The 18,791-nt window shown below is 44.8% G+C and overlaps 1 non-coding gene across 1 annotated transcript; it reads left to right on the forward strand.

Moving 5' to 3' along the window:
• Nucleotides 1-1,329: 1,329 nt before the first annotated feature.
• LOC119926356 lies at nt 1,330-1,467 on the forward strand. Its single transcript, XR_005450241.1, has one exon. It is a non-coding gene; the product is annotated as a small nucleolar RNA SNORA7 (small nucleolar RNA).
• Nucleotides 1,468-18,791: the final 17,324 nt, after the last annotated feature.

Genomic DNA, 18,791 nt, shown 5'->3' on the forward strand with positions numbered 1-18,791 from the left:
TCACTTCTCCGGGCCTCAGTCACCTCCTCTGTAAAATGGGCATTGAGACTGTGAGTCTCAGCTGGGACTGCGTCCAACCTGATTAGCTTGTACACCCCAGCTCTTAGTACAGTGCCTGGCACATAGTAAGTGCTTAACAAATAGCACAGTTCTTATTATTATTGCCCCCACTTTACAGAGGAGAAAACTGAGGCACAGCGCCATTCAATGACATACCCAAAGTCTCACGGCAGAAAAGTGGCAGGGATGGGATTAGAACTCTGACTTTCAGTCCTGTCCTCTTCCACAAGGTCACATTGCCTCCCCTCTCAAAAATCAGTCAATCAATCAATATCATCTACTGATCAATCAATCATTTGATCGATCATATTTATTGAGCACTGACTATGTGCAGAGCACTTGGGGGAGTACAACACAACAATATAATAGATGCATTCCTTGCCTGAGTGCTTATTCATTCATTCATTCATTCAATCGTATTTATTGAGCACTTACTGTGTGCAGAGCACTGTACTAAGTGCTTGTTCCATGCAGAACTCTGTAGTGAATTCTTGGGAAAGTACAATGGAGATAGTAGATACGATCCCTGCTCTCAAAGAGCTTATAGTCTAACAGGGGAGGCAGACACTAAAACAAATCCCAACTGGGGAAAGCAACAGAGTTTAAAGATATGTCAGTCAGGCAGTCAGTAAAACGTATTTACTGGTGGCTTACTGTGTGCAGAGCACTGGACTAAGCACTTGGGAGAGTATAATTTAACAATATAAGAGACACACATTCCCTGCCCACGAAGAGTTTATAGTCTGGAGGGGGAGACAGACATTAATATGAAGCAATAAATGGCATGTCACACATTCCCTGCCCACACAGAGTTTATAGTCTGGAGGGGGAGACAGACATTAATATGAATCAATAAATGGCATGTCATTGAATGTTGCTGTGCCTCAGTTTTCTCCTCTGTAAAGTGGGGGCAATAATAATAAGAACTGTGATATTTGTTAAGTGCTTACTGCAGCGCTGGGAGGGGAGTTGAACGAAGGGAGCAAGTCAAGGTGATGAAGAAAGGAATGGGAGAAGAGGAAAGGAGACCTAATAAGTGCTCTTGGAGGATCATGGAGAGCGAGAGTCCAAGCACTCAGGAAATGCTGAAGGGCCCGTTGTTGGGTAGGGACCGTCTCTATATGTTGCCGATCTGTACTTCCCAAGCACTTAGTACAGTGCTGTGCACACAGTAAGCGCTCAATAAATATGATTGAATGAATTAATGAATGAGGGAAATAGTGTGGGTAGAGGAGGGATGGATCAAATAAGTCTTGCTAGAGAAGATGTGCCTTCTCAGGGTCACACCCGGAGAATTTCCAGTACTCTACCAGTCTCGACAGTGGGAGGGAGAGTCAAGCAGAGGCCTGTCCATTCCATTCCTAGCTCGGCCAGTGGCTAGCGAGTGGAAGACAACCTGCTACATTGTCGAAACACACCCGTGCTGGGCGGCAGCGGCATGGGAGAGACTCAAGTTTACTGCAGGGAAGGACGCAATGGTGAACCACTTCCACATTTTGTCCAATAAAAATCTACGGATCCACTACCAGAACAATTGCAGAGGGAGGTGGGGCGTTCTGGGAGAAATGTATCCATGGTGTCTCTTTGGGTTAGAGGCGACTAGACACCATAAGTTAAGACAAGAGGAGATGTGATTTCAGAAGGGCTTTGAGGACTGGGAGTGGTATGGCCTGTAGGAAGTGAAAAGGGAAGGAGCCCCAGGTATGGGAGATCTTGAGCATGAGGCCTGTGTTGAGAGAGATAGATGGTAACACACCACAGTGGCTCTGGAGTAGCAAAGAATGCAAATCGAGTTGTAATGAGATGGGAGCAAGGGAAACTAGCGGGGAGACTGTTGATTGAAGGCCTTAAGGCTGGCATTGAGGAGTTTCTGCTTGATGTGGAGAGGGATGGGTAACCACTGGAGGTTTCAGAGGAGAGGGGAGATATGTGCAGAGTGATGTTTTAGGAAATTGATACAGGCAGCAGAACGACACATGGATTGGAGGAGGGGAGACTGGTAGCAGGGAGGTCAGCAAGGAGACTGTTGCAGTAATCAAGGCTGGGAAAGAGAAGCGCTTGGACCGACATGGTGGCAGTTTGGAGGCCGAGGAAGGGGTGGGGTCTGGAGGTGTTTTGGAGATCGAACTGAGATTTGGTGACTACTACCTGAATACTGGGGGGGGGGGGGGGGTGGAGAGAGAGAGAGAGAGAGAGAGAGAGAGAGAGAGAGACCAAGGCAATGACAAGATTTTAAGCTTGAGGCACAGGGAAAATGGTGGTGCTGTCACAGGGATGGGAAAGTTTGGTTTCTTGGGCAGCAAAATTCACCTCCTCCAGGAGGCCTTTCCAGACTGAGCCCCCTTTTTCCTCTCCTCCTCCCCTCCCATCATCACCCTACCTCCTTCCTCTCCCTTCCCCACAGCACTTGTATATATCTGTACATATTTTCTAGACTGTGATCCCGCTGTTGGGTAGGGACCATCTCTATATGTTGCCAACTTGTACTTCCCAAGCTCTTAGTACAGTGCTCTGCACACAGTAAGAGCTCAATAAATATGATTGAATGAATCAATGAATGAATTATTCTATTTTACTTGTACATATTTACTACTCTATTTTATTAATGATGTGCATATAGCTACAGTTTTATTTTTTCTGACGGTTTTGACACCCGTCTATATGTTTTGTTTTGTTGTCTGTCTCCCTCTTCTAGACTGTGAGCCCGTTGTTGGGTAGGGACAGTCTCTATATGTTGCCGACTTGTACTTCCCAGGCGCTTAGTTCGGTGCTATGTGCACAGTAAGCGCTCAATAAATACGATTGAATGAATGAATAATGATGTCATATTGAATTGGTTGGAGTGGGAGGAGATGAGTTTTTCCCACCTCAGGGAGGCTGAATGTCTGATGTCACTCCAGAATTTACTTTTTATGTATTTGTTAAGTGCTTACTATGTACAGACAGTGTACCAAGCACTGGGGCTCAGAGCCTTAATCTCCATTTTACAGGTGAGAGAATGAGGCCCAGAGAAGTGAAGTGACTTGTCCAAGGTCACTCAGCAGACAAGTGGCAGAGCTTGGATTAGAACCCAGGTTCTGCTGTCTCCCAGGCTGATGCCCTATTCACTGAGCTATGCTGCTTCTCGTCAGTCTTATCACTTCAGTCCTAATGACATCACCATGACTTCCTTGGCAAAAACATTACTTCTCTTTTCTGCTTCTCCTCCCTGACCCTTCATCCAACACTCTCTCACCGAAAGCCATTCTCCTCACCTAATAATAATAATAATAATGATAATAATAATAATAATAGCATTTGTTAAGCACATACTATGTGCCAATAGCTGTTCTAAGCACTGCGGGGGATACAAGGTAATCAGGTTGTTCCACATGGGACTCACAGTCTTAATCCCCATTTTACAGATGAGGTAACTGAGGCCCAGAAAAGTTAAGTGTCTTGCCCAAAGTCACATAGCTAAGTGGCGGAGTCGGGATTAGTCCAAAGCTCTTGCTCTTTCCACTGAGCCACGCTGCTTCAAGTTGCATTCAAGTTGCATTCAAGTTTTTGCCAACTTGTACTTCCCAAGTGCTTAGTACAGTGCTCTGCACAAAGTGCTCAATAGATATGATGGAATGAATAATGAATGCTTCTCATCAAATGAATCAATAGACATATTGAACATTTGCAGTGCACAGAACATTTTACTAAGCACTTGGGAAAGTACAATTCAACAGAGTTGATAGATGTAATTATAGATGAATTGTACTTTCCAAATGCTCAGTAAAGTGCTCTGAACACAATAAGTGCTCAATAAATACCATTGAATGATTGAATTAATGCAATCCTTGCCCGTAGATAGCTTACAGTCTACGGGGAACCAAATCACTCCTTCCCCCTAGACTGTGGTCCCCCTGAGAACAGGGCAAGAGACAGTAGACTTAAACTGCAGCAGGAGGGATGCAGGTTAGACCATGGGAAGCAGTGTGGCCTTGTGAATACAGCACAGACCTAAGAGTCAGAAGGATCTGGGTTCTAATACCTGCTTTGCCACTTGTCCTCTGTGGGACCTTGGGCAAGTCACTTAAACTTCTTTGTGCTCTGCTTCAGTCACCTCACCTGTAAAATGGGGGTTGAGATTGTGAGCCCCATGTGGGACACAGACTACGTCCAACCTGATAAGCTTGTATCTACCCCAGCACTTAGTACAGTGCCTGGCAACTAGTGGGCACTTAACAAATACCATTTAAAAAAAAATTGGAAATTCTCCTGACTTTTAAATTTGTCTGACAAAGCTATGATCTCTAGTCTGTGAGCTTGTTGTGGGCAGGGAATGTGTCCTTTTATTGTTAATTTGTACTCTCCCAAACACTTAGCAAAGTGCTTTGCATACAGTAAGCACTCAATAAATACGATTGAATGACTGAATGAATAAGCAAATTTACCAATTTGAGGTCGTGGACTCTCTTTCTCTGTAACAGTAATAGCAATAACCACCACAGCAACGATTCCTTTTGGGAACGCTTTTACTTGAGATGCGGCTCTCTCTGGGCTCGATGACATTATACGCGACCCTACAAATGACCAATCAGTAGTGTCATTATTTTGACTGAAGCCACATGTGCCTATCGGTTCAAAGGTTTCCTATACCAATAATAATAATAATAATAATGGCATTTGTTAAGTGCTTACTATGTGCAAAGCACCATTCTAAGTGCTGGGGAGCATACAGGGTGATCAGGTTGTCCCACGTGGGGCTCACAGTCTCAATCCCCATTTTACAGATGAGGGAACTGAGGCACAGAGAAATTAAGTGTCTTGCCCAAAGTCACACAGCTGACAAGTGGTGGAGCTGGGATTAGAACCCATGACCTCTGACTCCCAAGCCCGTGCTCTTTCCACTGAGCCATGCTGCTTCTCTCAATGGAATAAGGAATCAGTAATCAGGATAAAGCCGTCCTTCCTGAACTATTTCCATTCCCTGTCCGGGATCTCTCAAATAACGGCTCATGAGCAGGCAGCAGCATCCACCCATCAGAATTTATTGCTGAAGTAAATGAACAAGAAATCCAAACACGATAATACTCTTCATTGTTCTCTACAGCACAGTATCCCGGTATTATTTTATCACACGTGTCCATTTGTGTTTGGTTGTCACACAGAAACCACAGGGCCCCTCAGTCAAGTCCTTTTCCATTCTGGAACTCGCATCCCAGACGTGGATGAAAGGAAAAGAGAACCAGAAACTTGAGAGCACTTTAGATCCCAGAAATGTTATCTCTCTCTCTGCCATTCTTTCCTCCTGGTTGAGTCTTAGGGACTCCTATACCTGCGGGTGGGCCCATTTTTTGCCTTCTTCCCTTGGCCTCTAACAAGATAAAAGATTCTGCGCATAGGAAGCTGCAACTTCATCCCAAATGTACCTTTTGCAGGAACTGGATCCATCAGAAGCACTGACCCAAGCATCCCTCCTGCTTCCTTGACTGGCTTATGCCTTGATCAATATCCACCGGGTTTTCCTCAATTTATCTATTACCGATGGGTAACTGGAAACACATGGTGTGCTGACTTTTATTAACCGAGTTCTAGAGTCAAAATTTGCTCCCAGAAACGAGTCCCTTCCTGCTCCCACCACTGTCTTCCTCTGCCGCATCATGATCCCAAGGTCACGCTGATTCAGCTCACCCGGTGGCAGTAATTAGTCTCCGGGTCCCAATAAAAAGACAGGACCCACCTAGAGGTTCCTGGAATGATCTCGGATGTTTATGGAACTTGGCTCTGCCTGTCCTGTTTGGGGAAATAGAGAATTAGGAGGGGGTGTTTAATAAAATGAAGCACGAGAGTTTTTGCAGGGAGGGAGGGAGGGTAAATTTTCACACGTCCACCTCCTATTAAGTAATGTTCAAGAGCCCTGAACGTGTAACCAACCGCTAGTTTGGGACTGCTCTCTGCCCTCCCCAATCCCACAGGGCTGGGAAGTGAGGCCGGGTTTGTCAGCTCCCATGAAGAGGAAAAGCAGCTGGCTCAATGGAAAGAGCACGGGCTTTGGAGTCAGAGGTCATTGGTTCAAATCCCGGCTCTGCCAATTGTCAGCTGTGTGACCTTGGGCAAGTCCAGTGTTCTTCCTATTCTGACTTGCAGTGTTCATGTCATCCAAATTCTCCTGTCAGGAGAAGACCAAGACCTGAACCAGAAATCTGTGGTGGTTAAAATGATTAAGATGCAAGAGATGCCAAGGAGGAAAGCATGATGGATTGAGGATGGAGTGATGAGGGAGGGAGAAAGAGATGAGGCTGGGGGTTAGGGGGAGAGAGAAAGATGATATCAAGATTTGGGGTTGGGCACAGATTGTCTCTGTTGCAAAATTGTACTTTCCAAGTGTTTAGTACAGTGCTCTGCACACAGTAAGCTCTCAATAAATACGATTGAATGAATGAATGGATGGGAAATAGAGAAACTAATGGTTAGCATTAGTACAGTGCTTGCCCCCCCTTCTTCTGTTTCCCCTCCCCTCCCCATCACCCCCACTCTCTCCTGCTCTACCCCCCTCCCAGCCCCACAGCACTTGTTTGTATATATGTATGTATTTATAGTTCTATTTTATTAATGATGTTTATATATCTATAATTCTATTTATGTTAATGCCCTTTTACTTGCTTTGATGTCTGTCTCCCTCTTCTAGATTGTGAGCCCATTGTGGGCAGAGAGTACCTCTATTTGTTGCTGAATTGTACTTTCCAAGCGCTTAGTACAGTACTGTGCACACAGTAAGTGCTCAATAAATACAATTGAATGAATGAATGAGTAGGTGCTTGACAAATATCATTATTAGTATTATTATTAATAGTGATTCATATAGTTTCAGAGGGAAAGGTTGGGGAGATCTTCTCCCAAGAGAGGAAGGGGAGTGGGAGGATTTCTCTCATAGGAGGTGGTGAGGGGGAGGACTTCTCTCAGTGGAGAAAGGAAGGGTGAGAGTGTCCCTCCTCCAATTTTCTTCTTGACCTCCTCCAATCTGGCTTCCGTCCCCTTCACTCCACTGAAAACACCAACTCACTAGGGCAGAAATGATCTCCTTCTTGCCAAATCCAATGACCTCTGCTCCATCCTAATCCTCCTCCACCTCTGAGCTGCCTTCAACACTGTTGACCACCCCCTTCTCCTGAAAACATTGTCCAACCTCGGCTTCACTAATACTGTCCCCTCCTGGTTCTCCTCCTTATCGCTCTGGCTGCTCATTCCCTTTCGTGAGCTTTTCGTCTGCCTCCCCCGCCCTAACTGTGGGAGTCTCTCAAGGCTCAGTTTAGGGTCCCCTTCTATTCTCCACCTACACCCACTCCCTCACGGAACTCATTCGCTCCCATGGCTTCAACTACCAGCTAAAAGTGGATGATTCCCAAATCTACACCTCCAGCCCTCTCTGCAGTTTCACATTTCCTCCTGCCTTCAAGACATCAGGATGTGCCACCTTCACCTCAAACTTAACATGTCAGAAACAGAACTCCTTATCTTCCCACCCAAACCCTGTCCCCTTATGATTTTCCTATTACTGTAGATGGCACCACCATCCTTCCTCTCTCACAAGCCTGTAACCTTGGCATTACCTTGGAATCCTCTCTCTCATTCAACCCATATGTTCAATCTATCACTAAATCCTGTCGGTTCAACCTTCACCTAAAAATCTTCCCTCTCTTCTCTATCAAAACTGCTACCACATTACAAGCACTTATCCTATCCTGCCTTGATTACTGTATCAACCTCCTTGCTGACCTCCCTGCCTCCTGTCTCTCCCCACTCCAGTCCATACTTCACTCTGCTGCCTGGATCATTTTCCTCCAGAACCATTCAGTCCATATTTCCCCATTTCTCAAAAGACCTCAGTGGTTGCTCATCTATCTCCACATCAGTTAGAAACTCCTTATCATTGGCTTTAAAGTGCTCCATCACCTTGCTCCCTCCTACCTCCCCTCATGGCTTTCTCACTACAACCCAGCCCTCACCCTTCATTCCTCTCATGCCAACCTGCTTTCTGTATCTCAATCTCATCTATCTCTCTGCCAATCTCTTGTCCACATCCTGCCTCTGGACTGGAATACTTTCCCTCCTCATATATGACAGACAATTATTCTCCCCACCTATAAAGACTTACTCTCCTCCAAGAGATCTCCACTTACTAAGCCTTCATTTCCTTTTCTCCCACTCCCTTCTTCATCATTCTGACTTTTCCCTTTTATTCATCCCACCCTCAGTCCCATAGCGCTTATGTACCTGTCCATAATTTATTTGATATTAATGTCTATCTCACCCTTTAGGTTGTAAGATCACTGTGGGCGGGGAACTCATCTACCAACTATGTTATATTGTTATCTGGTACTTTCCCAAGCACTTGGTATGGCGTTCTGCACTCAGGAAGTGCTCAATAAATGTGACTGATTGATTGAGTTATTGATTGATATTCTGTCATGGGAGGTGGGAAGGGGGAGAATGTCTCTCATGGGAGGTAGGGAGGATGAAGTCTTCTCCTAAGGGAGATAGGGAAGGGGAGGACTTCTCTCAAGGGAGGTGGGAAGGGGGAAGGGGAAATTTCTCATGGGAGGTGGGGAAGGGGAGGACTTCTCTCATTGAAGAGTTGTGGGGAGTGCACTGTACCTCCTCCTCTATACTATAAACTCCTTGTGGGCAGGGAACATGTCTGCCAACTCTTTTATTGTACTTTCCCAAGCCCTTGGTACAGCGCTCTGTCCACAGTAAGCACTCAATAAAATACCACTGATGGACTGTGGCTTCTCTCTAACTTTTTATTTCAAGAGCTGGATAAGTCAGACCTTCCCTGAAGGTTGCTCATTTTAGCATTGCTATATGTTTCTGTCTGGGGAAACTGTTAGTTTAGATGAAGCCTAAATCAGAGAACCGTGTTTAGTTACTATAGGGGAAACATATAGGAAGGAGAAATCTCTGTAATGATAAGCAGTTTGTAGGCTAGTTTCCTGAAGGGAACTATAACTCCTCCTCAGGAGAGGGACCCTAATGATGGCTGAAGGGATGGAAGGATCAGTTAGTCGACAAACCCTGGGTGATTAAGATCCAGAGACCAGCTCGCTCACTTATTTGCTGCTCTAGGAACTTCTCTTCCTCACCTTGTATCAGTCCCTTCAGGATGAGGACTACTGTTAATCTCTCCTTTTTACAGGGTATGGTATTTCAATTAGTCATTCAATCAATCAATGGCATTTAATGAACGCTTTTTATATGCAGAGCACTGTTCTAAGTACTTGGAGAGTACAGTACCACAGAATTATTTGTTCCTTGCAAAAAATAAGCTTTCAGTCTAGATGGAGAGGCAGATATTAATATAAAATTATAATGTAAATTATATTGCATTGTATATTTAACATATTATAAATGTATAGTTCAACTGTCAGTGAGACTTTCTTAGGTTTCCTCACTTACATACTAGGTAAGTCCTACTCTATGACTAGAGGTAGTATTGATGTTTTTCTCCCACTCCCTTCTTCATCATTCTGACTTTTTCCCTCTTTACGCCCCTCCATCAGCCCCACAGCATTTATGTACCTGTCCGTAATTCATTTGATATTAATGTCTCTCTCTCCCTTAAGATTGTAAGTTCACTGTGTGCGGGGAACTCATCTACTAATTATGTTATATTGTTGTATTGTTCTCTCCTAAGCACTTCGGTGTTCGGCACACAGGAAGTGATCAATAAATGTGATTGATTGATTGACTTATTGATTGACATTCTCTCATGGAAGGTAGGGAGGGGGGGAGAGGTAGGGAGGGGGGGAGAGGTAGGGAGGGGGAGAACGTTTCTCTTGGGGGTAGGGAGAGTAAGGTCTTCTCCTAAGGCAGATGGAGAAGGGGCGAGCTGTAACTGAACTCTATTTCTTTCCCCACCTGTAAATTTGGTAGTGACCTCTATCTCCAGATCCCTCCATCTTCCCCACCAAACTGTAAGCAACTCGAAGGCAGGGATCATCATCATCATCATCAATCATATTTATTGAGCGCTTACTGTGTGCAGAACACTGTACTAAGTGCTTGGGAAGTACAAGTTGGCAACATATAGAAACAGTCCCTACCCAACAGTGGGCTCACAGTCTAAAAGGGGGAGACAGAGAACAAAACCAAACATACTAACAAAATAAAATAAATAGAATAGATATTCTATAATATCTCTTATCTCTTATCTATTATATCTATTATATCTATTCTAAATAGGATCATGTCTGCTAACTCTACTGTGCTGTCACAAGGGCTTAGTACGATGCTCTACACACAGTGAGCACTCAATAAATACTACTCATTCATTTGGAAAGAGCCTGGGCTTGGGAGTCAGGGGTCATGGGTTCCAATCCAGGCTCCTCCACTTATCAGCTGTGTGACTTTGGGCAAGTCACTTAACTTCTCTGTGCCTCAGTTCCCTCATCTGTAAAATGGGGATTAAGATTGTGAACCCCACATGGGACAACCTGATCACCTTGTATCCCTTCAGTGCTTAGAACAGTGCCCTTCTAGACTGTGAGCCCACTGTTGGGTAGGGACCATCTCTATATTTTGCCAACTTGTGCTTCACAAGTGGTTAGTACAGTGCTCTGCACACAGTAAGTGCTCAATAAACACGATTGAATGAATGAATATGTTGCCAACTTGTACTTTCCAAGCACTTAGTACAGTGCTGTGCACACAGTAAGCGCTCAATAAATACGATTGAATGAATGAATATGTTGCCAACTTGTACTTTCCAAGCACTTAGTACAGTGCTCTGCACACAGTAAGTGCTCAATATATATGATTGAATGAATGAATTCATTCATTCAGCCCTATTTATTGAGCGCTTACTGTGTGCAGAGCACTGTACTAAGCACTTGGGAGAGTACAATAGAACAATAAACAGAAACGTTGATTACTACTGACTGAGAAGCAGCATGGTGTGGTGGATAGAGTAGGGGCTTGGGAGTCCAAAGGAGTCAGAAGGTCATGAGCTCTAATCCTGACTCTACCACTTGTCTGCTGTGTGACCTTGGTAAGTCACTTCATTCATTCATTCATTCATTCATTCATTCAATCAATCAATCATATTTATTGAGCACTGTACTAAGTGCTTGGGAATTACAAGTCGGCAATAGAGACGGTCCCTACCCAACAGCAAGCTCACAGTCTAGAAGGGGGAGACAGACAAAAAACAAAACATATTAACAAAATAAAATAAATAGAATAGTAAATATGTACAAGTAAAATAAATAGAGTAATAAATCTGTACAAACATATATACAGGTGCTGTGGGGAGGGGAAGGAGGTAGGGTGGGGGAGATGGGGAGGGGGAGGAGGGGGAGGAGGGGGAGAGGAAGAAGGGGGCTCAGTTTGGGAAGACCCTCCACTTCACTTCCCTGGGCCTCAGTTCCCTCATCTATAAAATGGGGATTTAGACTGTGAGCCCCAGGAGGGACAGGGACGACGTCCAACCCAATTTGCTTGTATCCACCCCAGCACTTAGTACAGTGCCTGGTACAGATTAAGTGCTTAATAAATACCATAATTATGGCTCATTCAATCCTATTTACTGAGCGCTTACTGTATGCAAAGCATTGTACTGAGCACTTGGGAGAGTATAATATTGGTGTTATTATTATTATTGATCGATCATTATAACCAGGATAATGAGGATAAGAGTCTGTCTCCTGAATTCAGTGACAGACACAGGGATTGTCTATATGATTGTCTAAGTGTCTAAATTGTCTAAATGATAGACAATCCCTGCCCACAAGGTGTTTACATTTTGAGAGGATATTTTGAGGAAAGGATTCTGCAGAAGGCAGTTTTCGGTTGTATCCCTCCCATGGCAGAGTGAACCTGTTGTTTATTTTAGTGCCTCTCTTCCCTGCTAGACTGTTGGCAGTCAGTCAGTCAATCGTATTTATTGAGCGCTTACTGTGGGAAGAGCACTATACTAAGCGCTTGGGAGAGTACACTATAACAATATAACAGACACATTCCTTGCCCACAATGAGCAAATCTGTAAGCTTCTTGAGGTTCATCCATTCATTCATTCATTCAATCGTATTTATTGAGCGCTTACTGTGTGCAGAGCACTGTACTAAGCGCTTGGGAAGTACAAACTGGCAACACATAGAGACGGTCCCTACCCAAAAACGGGCTCACAGTCTAGAAGGGGGAGAATCGTGTCAGTTTATTCATTTAATGGTATTTATTGAGAGCTTAGTAATAATAATAATAATAATGGTGGTATTTGTTAAGCGCTTACTATGTGCCAAGCACTGTTCTAAGCGCTGGGGGAGATAGAAGTTGATCAGGTTGTCCCACTTGGGGCTCACAGTCTTAATCTCCATTTTACGGTTGAGGTAACTGAGGCACAGAAAAGTTAAATGGTTTGCCCAAGGTCACACAGCTGACAAGTGGCGGAGCCAGGATTCGAACCTATGACCTCTGACTCCCAAGAGCATGCTCTTTCCACTGAGCCGTGCTGCTTCCCCTAGTGTGTGCAGAGCACTGTAGTAAGCACTTGAAAAGTACAATTCAGCAACAAACACAATCCCAACCCACAACGGGATCACTCTATCGTGCTCTTCCAAACACTTAGTACAGTGCCCTGCAGTGTGGTTTAGTGGAAAGATCTCAGCCTTGGGAGTCAGAGGATCTGGGTTCTAACCCCAGATCTGCCACTTGCCTTCTAAGTGAACTGGGGCAAGTCATTTCTCTGTGCCTCAGTTTGTCTTATCTTTAAAATGGGGATTAAACACCTCTTCTCCTTGCTACTTTGTCTGCGAGCCTCATGTGGGACAGGAGTCATGTTCAACCTAATTATCTTGTAGTAACCTTAGGCAAGTCACTTCACTTCTCCGAGCCTCAGTTCCCTCATCTGTTAAATGGGGATGAAGACTGTGAGCCCCACATGGGACAACCCGGTTACCTTGTATCTACCCCAGTGCTTAGAATAGTGCTTGGCACGTAGTAAGCGCTTAACAAATGCCATAGTTAATGTTACTTAGTTTGAGATCTCCATATGGGATCTAGTTATTTTGTATCTACCCCAATGTTTAGTACAGTGCTTGGCACACAGAAAGCACTGAACAAATACCACAATTATTACTCCAGCACTTAACAAATACCACAATTATTACTCCAGTGCTTAGTACAGTGCTTGGCACACAGTAAGCACTTAACAAATACCATAACGATTATTCCGATTCTTACACTAAGCCCTCCATAAATACCATTGGTTGATTAATTTATCGCTTAGACTCCTTTCTCTAAAACCACCTTCCACACCAGGGGATAAAACTTTCTCTGACATTCAGAGGGCTGGAAGTGAAATTTCATTAAAACGAAGGCTTTAAAAAAGGTTTTTAATGAAATTTTCTATAAAATGAAACAGCGTGGAACTCTGGCCAGGAGCCAGTTGCCTAATCTGTCCTATTTCTGCTTTAGTTGAATCCCACTGGCAGAAATGAGAGAACTGCCAGAAATTTGCCCCCTGCTTCCACTAGGTTTTTTACTCATCATGGCTGCAGCTATGACTTCCTGGTAATACTCAGTTGCTTATTTAAACCCCGTCAATTCTCTGTTGAAAATAGGTGTAACTAGGAATTAGGAAGTGTTAACCTGAGCCAAGAAGAGATCGTTTTAGTCTGCAGTGGGAAGCTTAATCCCAGGCTTGAAAATAGTATCTTCTGAATACCCATTTCTTCTTATAAAACTAATTCATTCAATCGTATTTATTGAGAGCTTACTGTGTGCAGAACACTGTGCTAAGCACTTGGGAAGTACAAGTTGGCAACACATAGAGACGGTCCCTACCCAACAACAGGCTCACAGTCTAGAAGGGGAAGACAGACAACAAAGCAAAACATGTAGACAGGTGTCAAAGTCATCAGAATCTATTCTATTAATTTTATTTTGTTAATATGTTTGGTTTTGTTCTCTGTCTCCCCCTTCTAGACTGTGAGCCCACTGTTGGGTATGGACTGTCTCTATATGTTGCCAACTTGTACTTCCCAAGCGCTTAGTATAGTGCTCTGCACACAGTAAGCGCTCAATAAATATGATTGATTGATTAATAATAATAATAACAATTTTGGTATTTGTTAAGCACTTACTATGTGCAAAGCACTCTTCTAAGTGCTGGGGAGGTGACAAGGTGATCAGGTTGTCCCACATGGGGCTCACAGTCTTAATCCCCATATCACAGATGAGGTAAGTGAGGCACAGAGAAGTTAAGGGACTTGCCCAAAGTCACACAGCTGACAAGCGGCGGAGTGGGATTTGAACTCTTGACGTCTGTCTCCAAAGCCTGGGCTCTTCCCACTGAGCCATGCTGCTATGAGTCCTGGGCTCTTTGGGCAGCTAACAGAAGAGGGAATTCCTCCTGGTTTGTTATTAAAACAACTCATATGGCAAGGATGGAAAGACATTCTATTGAATTAATACTTGTAGGTTTTATTTTCTGTGTGATTATTAATTACCTTGGACCTTTGATAGGCTGGGAGTTATCCTGATTGACAGCTGTTGCCTAAAGATATTGTCGACCCTGAGCCCTGACTAGACTGGCGTAGTGGGTAGAGCAATGGCCTGAGATGCAGAAGGTCATGGGTTCTAAGCCTGCTTGCCTGCTGGGTGGCCTTGGGCAACTCACTCCACTTCTCTGGGCCTTATTAATTCATTCAATCATATTTATTGAGCACTTACTGTGTGCAGAGCACTGTACTAAACGCTTGGGAAGTACAAATTGGCAACATATTGGAGACGGTCCCTACCCAACAACTCACCTGTAAAATGGGGATTAAGATTGTGAACCTCGTGCGGGACAGAGACTCTGTCCAACCCAATTTGCTTTTATTTGTAGTTTTTGTAGACTAACTTTTTTTGTATTTTGTATTTGCTTGTTTACTAACCCCAGCGCTTAGTACAGTGCCTGGCACAAAGTAACAGACACCATTATTATCAAACTACCTCGAAGCTCCTTAGAATGGCAACAGGGTGGTAGGAGGGGAGAGGGAGAAAGAAGGAAGGACTACAGTGCTTGAGATTAGAAAACCCTATATAACCTTTCATTCACTCATTCATTTATTCATTCAATCATATTTATTGAACGCTTACTGTGTGCAAAGCACTGTACTAAGCACTTGGGAGAGTAAAGTACAACAAGAAAGAGACAGATTCTCTGCCCACAATGAGCTCACAGCCTAGAGGGGGAGACAGACATTATTCATTCATTCAATCGTATTTATTGAGGGCTTACTGTGTGCAGAGCACTGTACTAAGCGCTTGGGAAATACAAGTCAGCAACATATAGAGATGGTCCCTACCCAACAATAGGCTCACAGTCTAGATGGGGGAGACAGACAACAAAGAGCCCGGGCTTGGGAGTCAGAGGTCGTGGGTTCTAATCCTGGCCCCTCCACTTATCAGCTGTGTAACTTTGGGTAAGTCACATAACTTCTCTGTGCCTTAGTTACCTCATCTGTAAAATGGGGATTAAGGCTGTAAATCCCATGTGGGATAATCTGATCACCTTGTATCTACCCCAGTGCTTAGAACAGTACGTGGCACATAGTAAATGCTTAATGAATACCATTATTATTATTATACAGAAATAAACAAATAAGCGAATATTTCTGTCCACCTCTGCCAAACAGGTGGACAAGTCGACATCAATCAATCAATCAATCAATCAATCAGTGTTATTCACTGAGCATTTTCTGTGGTGCAGAGCACTATATTAGGCACTTGGGAAAGTTGGCAGACATGATCCGTACTGTCTAGCAGCTTATCATAACAGAGTCGGCCTGATCGGTCACTCCTTCTCAATCTCTTCTGCCTCTCACCCCGTAACTGCGGGGGCCCCTCAAGGCTCAATTCTGGGTCTCCTTCTACTCTCCATCTACACCCACTCCCATTCACTCCTGTGGCTATGTGGAGGATTCCCAAATCTGTATCTCCAGCCCTGCTCTCTCTCCTTCTCTGCAGTCTCACATTTCCTTACACCTTCAGGAAATCTCTACTTGGATGCGCCACTGCCATCTCAAACTTAATGTGTTTAAAACAGAACTCCTCATATTACCCAGTGCTTAGAACAGTGCTTTGCACATAGTAAGTGCTTAATAAATGCCATTATTATTATTATTACCACCCAAATCTTGCCCTCCCCCTGACTTTTCCATCACCGTGGATGGCACCACCATCCTTCCTATTTCACAGATCCAGAACCTTGACATTATCCTCGACTCTTCTCTCTCATTCAACGACCTATTCGATCTGTCACCAAATCCTGTCAGTTCAACCTTCCCAACATTGCTAAAATCTGCCCTTTCCTCTCCATTCAAATAGCTACCACTTAAGCCAAGCCCCTATCTTATCCTGCCTTGACTATGTCATGAGCTTTCTTGCTGTCCTCCCTATCTCCTGTCCCTCCCCAATCCAGCCCATTCTTATTTTTTTTTTAATGGTATCTGTTAAGTGCTTACTATGTGCCAGGCACTGTACTAAGCACTGGTGCAGATGTGCACTTATTGTACTTATTGTACTCTCGACAATATCTTTAGGCAACAGCTGTCAATCAGGATAACTCCCAGCTTATCAAAGGTCCAAGGTAGTAAATAATCACACAGAAAATACAACATACAGGCATTACAGGCTTTTATTGTACCTTCCCAATAATAATAATAATGGCATTTATTAAGCACTTACTGTGTGCATAGCACTAAGTGCTGGGGAGGTTACAAGGTGATCAGGTTGTCCCACAGGGGGCTCACAGTCTTAATCCCCATTTTATAGATGAGGTAACTGAGGCATAGAGAAGTTAAGTGACTTGACCAACTGTATTCATTCATTCATTCATTCAATCGTATTTATTGAGCACTTACTGTGTGCTGAGCACTGTATTAAGCACTTGGGAAGTACAAGTTGGCAACATATAGAGATAGTCCCTACCCAACAGCAGGCTCACAGTCTAGAAGGGAGAGACAGAGAACAAAACAAAACATATTAACAAAATAAAATAAATAGAATAAATATGTACAAATAAAATAACTAAATAAATATAGTAATAAATACGTACAAATATATATACATATATACAGGTGCTGTGGGGAGGGGAAGGAGGTAAGGCCGGCGGGTGGGGAGGCGGAGGAAGGGGAGAGGAAGGAGGGGGCTCAGTGTTGGAAGGTCTCCTGGAGGAGGTGAGCTCATGGGCTTTGAAGGGAGAAATAGAGCTAGCTTGGCAGATGTGCAGAGGGAGGGCATTCCAGGCCAGGGGGAGGACTTGGGCCGGGGCTCGACGGCGGAACAGGTGAGAGTGAGGCACGGTGAGGAGATTAGCAACAGAAGAGCAGAGGGTGCGGGCTGGGCTGGAGAAGGAGAGAAGGGAGATGAGGTAGGAGGGGGCAAGGGGATGGAGAGCCTTGAAGCCAAGGGTGAGGAGTTTTTGCCTGATGCATATGTTGATTGGTAGCCACTGGAGATTTTTGAGGAGGGGAGTAACATGCCCAGAGCGTTTCTGCACAAAGACAATCTGGGTAGCGGCGTGAAGTATGGATTGAAGTGGGGAGAGAAAGGAGGATGGGAGATCAAAGAGGAGGCTGATGCAGTAATCCAGTCTGGATAGGATGAGTGATTGAACGAGCAGAGTAGCGGTTTGGATGGAGAGAAAAGGGCGGATCTTGGCAATGTTGTGGAAGTGAGACTGGCAGTTTTGGTGATGGATTGTATTGCACTTTCAGAGAAGCAGCGTGTCTCAGTGGAAAGAGCATGGGCTTTGGAGTCAGAGGTCATGGGTTCAAATTCCGGCTCCGCAAATTGTCGGTTGTGTGACTTTGGGCAAGTCACTTCACTTCAGCCCTCTCCTCTGCCAGACAAAAATATTTCTCCTCCCTTATTGACACTCATGCCCATCATCCCCGTCAGCTCTTCCGTACATTCAACTCCCTTCTCAGGCCCCCGGTTCCTCCCCCTCCTCCTTCCCTCACCCGCAACGATCTGCCCTCCTACATCATTAATAAAATTTAATCCATCAGGTCTGACCTCCCCAAAGTCACTCCCCCTCCCCCCTTCTCCAACCCCCCGGCTCTCAACACTCTCTGCTACTCTCCCATCCTTCCCAGCAGTATCCTCAGAGGAGCTCTCCTCCCTCCTCTCAAGTGCTACTCCGGCCACCTGTGCTTCTGACCCCATTCCCTCTCATCTCATGAAATCTCTCGCTCCGTCCCTTCTCCCCTCCTTAACTTCCATCTTCAACCGCTCACTCTCCACTGGTTCCTTCCCCTCTGCCTTCAAACATGCCCATGTCTCTCCCATCCTAAAAAAACCCTCTCTTGACCCCACCTCACCTTCTAGTTATCGCCCCATCTCCCTCCTACCATTCCTTTCCAAACTCCTTGAACGAGTCGTCAACACGCGCTGCCTCGAATTCCTCAACACCAACTCTCTCTTCGACCCCCTCCAGTCTGGCTTCTGTCCTCTACATTCCACGGAAACTGCCCTCTCCAAGGTCACCAATGACCTCCTGCTTGCCAAATCCAACGGCTCCTACTCTATCCTAATCCTCCTCGACCTCTCAGCTGCCTTCGACACTGTGGACCACCCCCTTCTCCTCAACATGCTATCCAACCTTGGCTTCACAGACTCCGTCCTCTCCTGGTTCTCCTCTTATCTCTCTGGTCGTTCATTCTCAGTCTCTTTTGCAGGCTCCTCCTCCCCCTCCCATCCCCTTACTCTAGGGG

Source organism: Tachyglossus aculeatus, chromosome 3, assembly GCF_015852505.1.
Source record: "Tachyglossus aculeatus isolate mTacAcu1 chromosome 3, mTacAcu1.pri, whole genome shotgun sequence".
Classification (NCBI taxonomy): domain Eukaryota; kingdom Metazoa; phylum Chordata; class Mammalia; order Monotremata; family Tachyglossidae; genus Tachyglossus; species Tachyglossus aculeatus.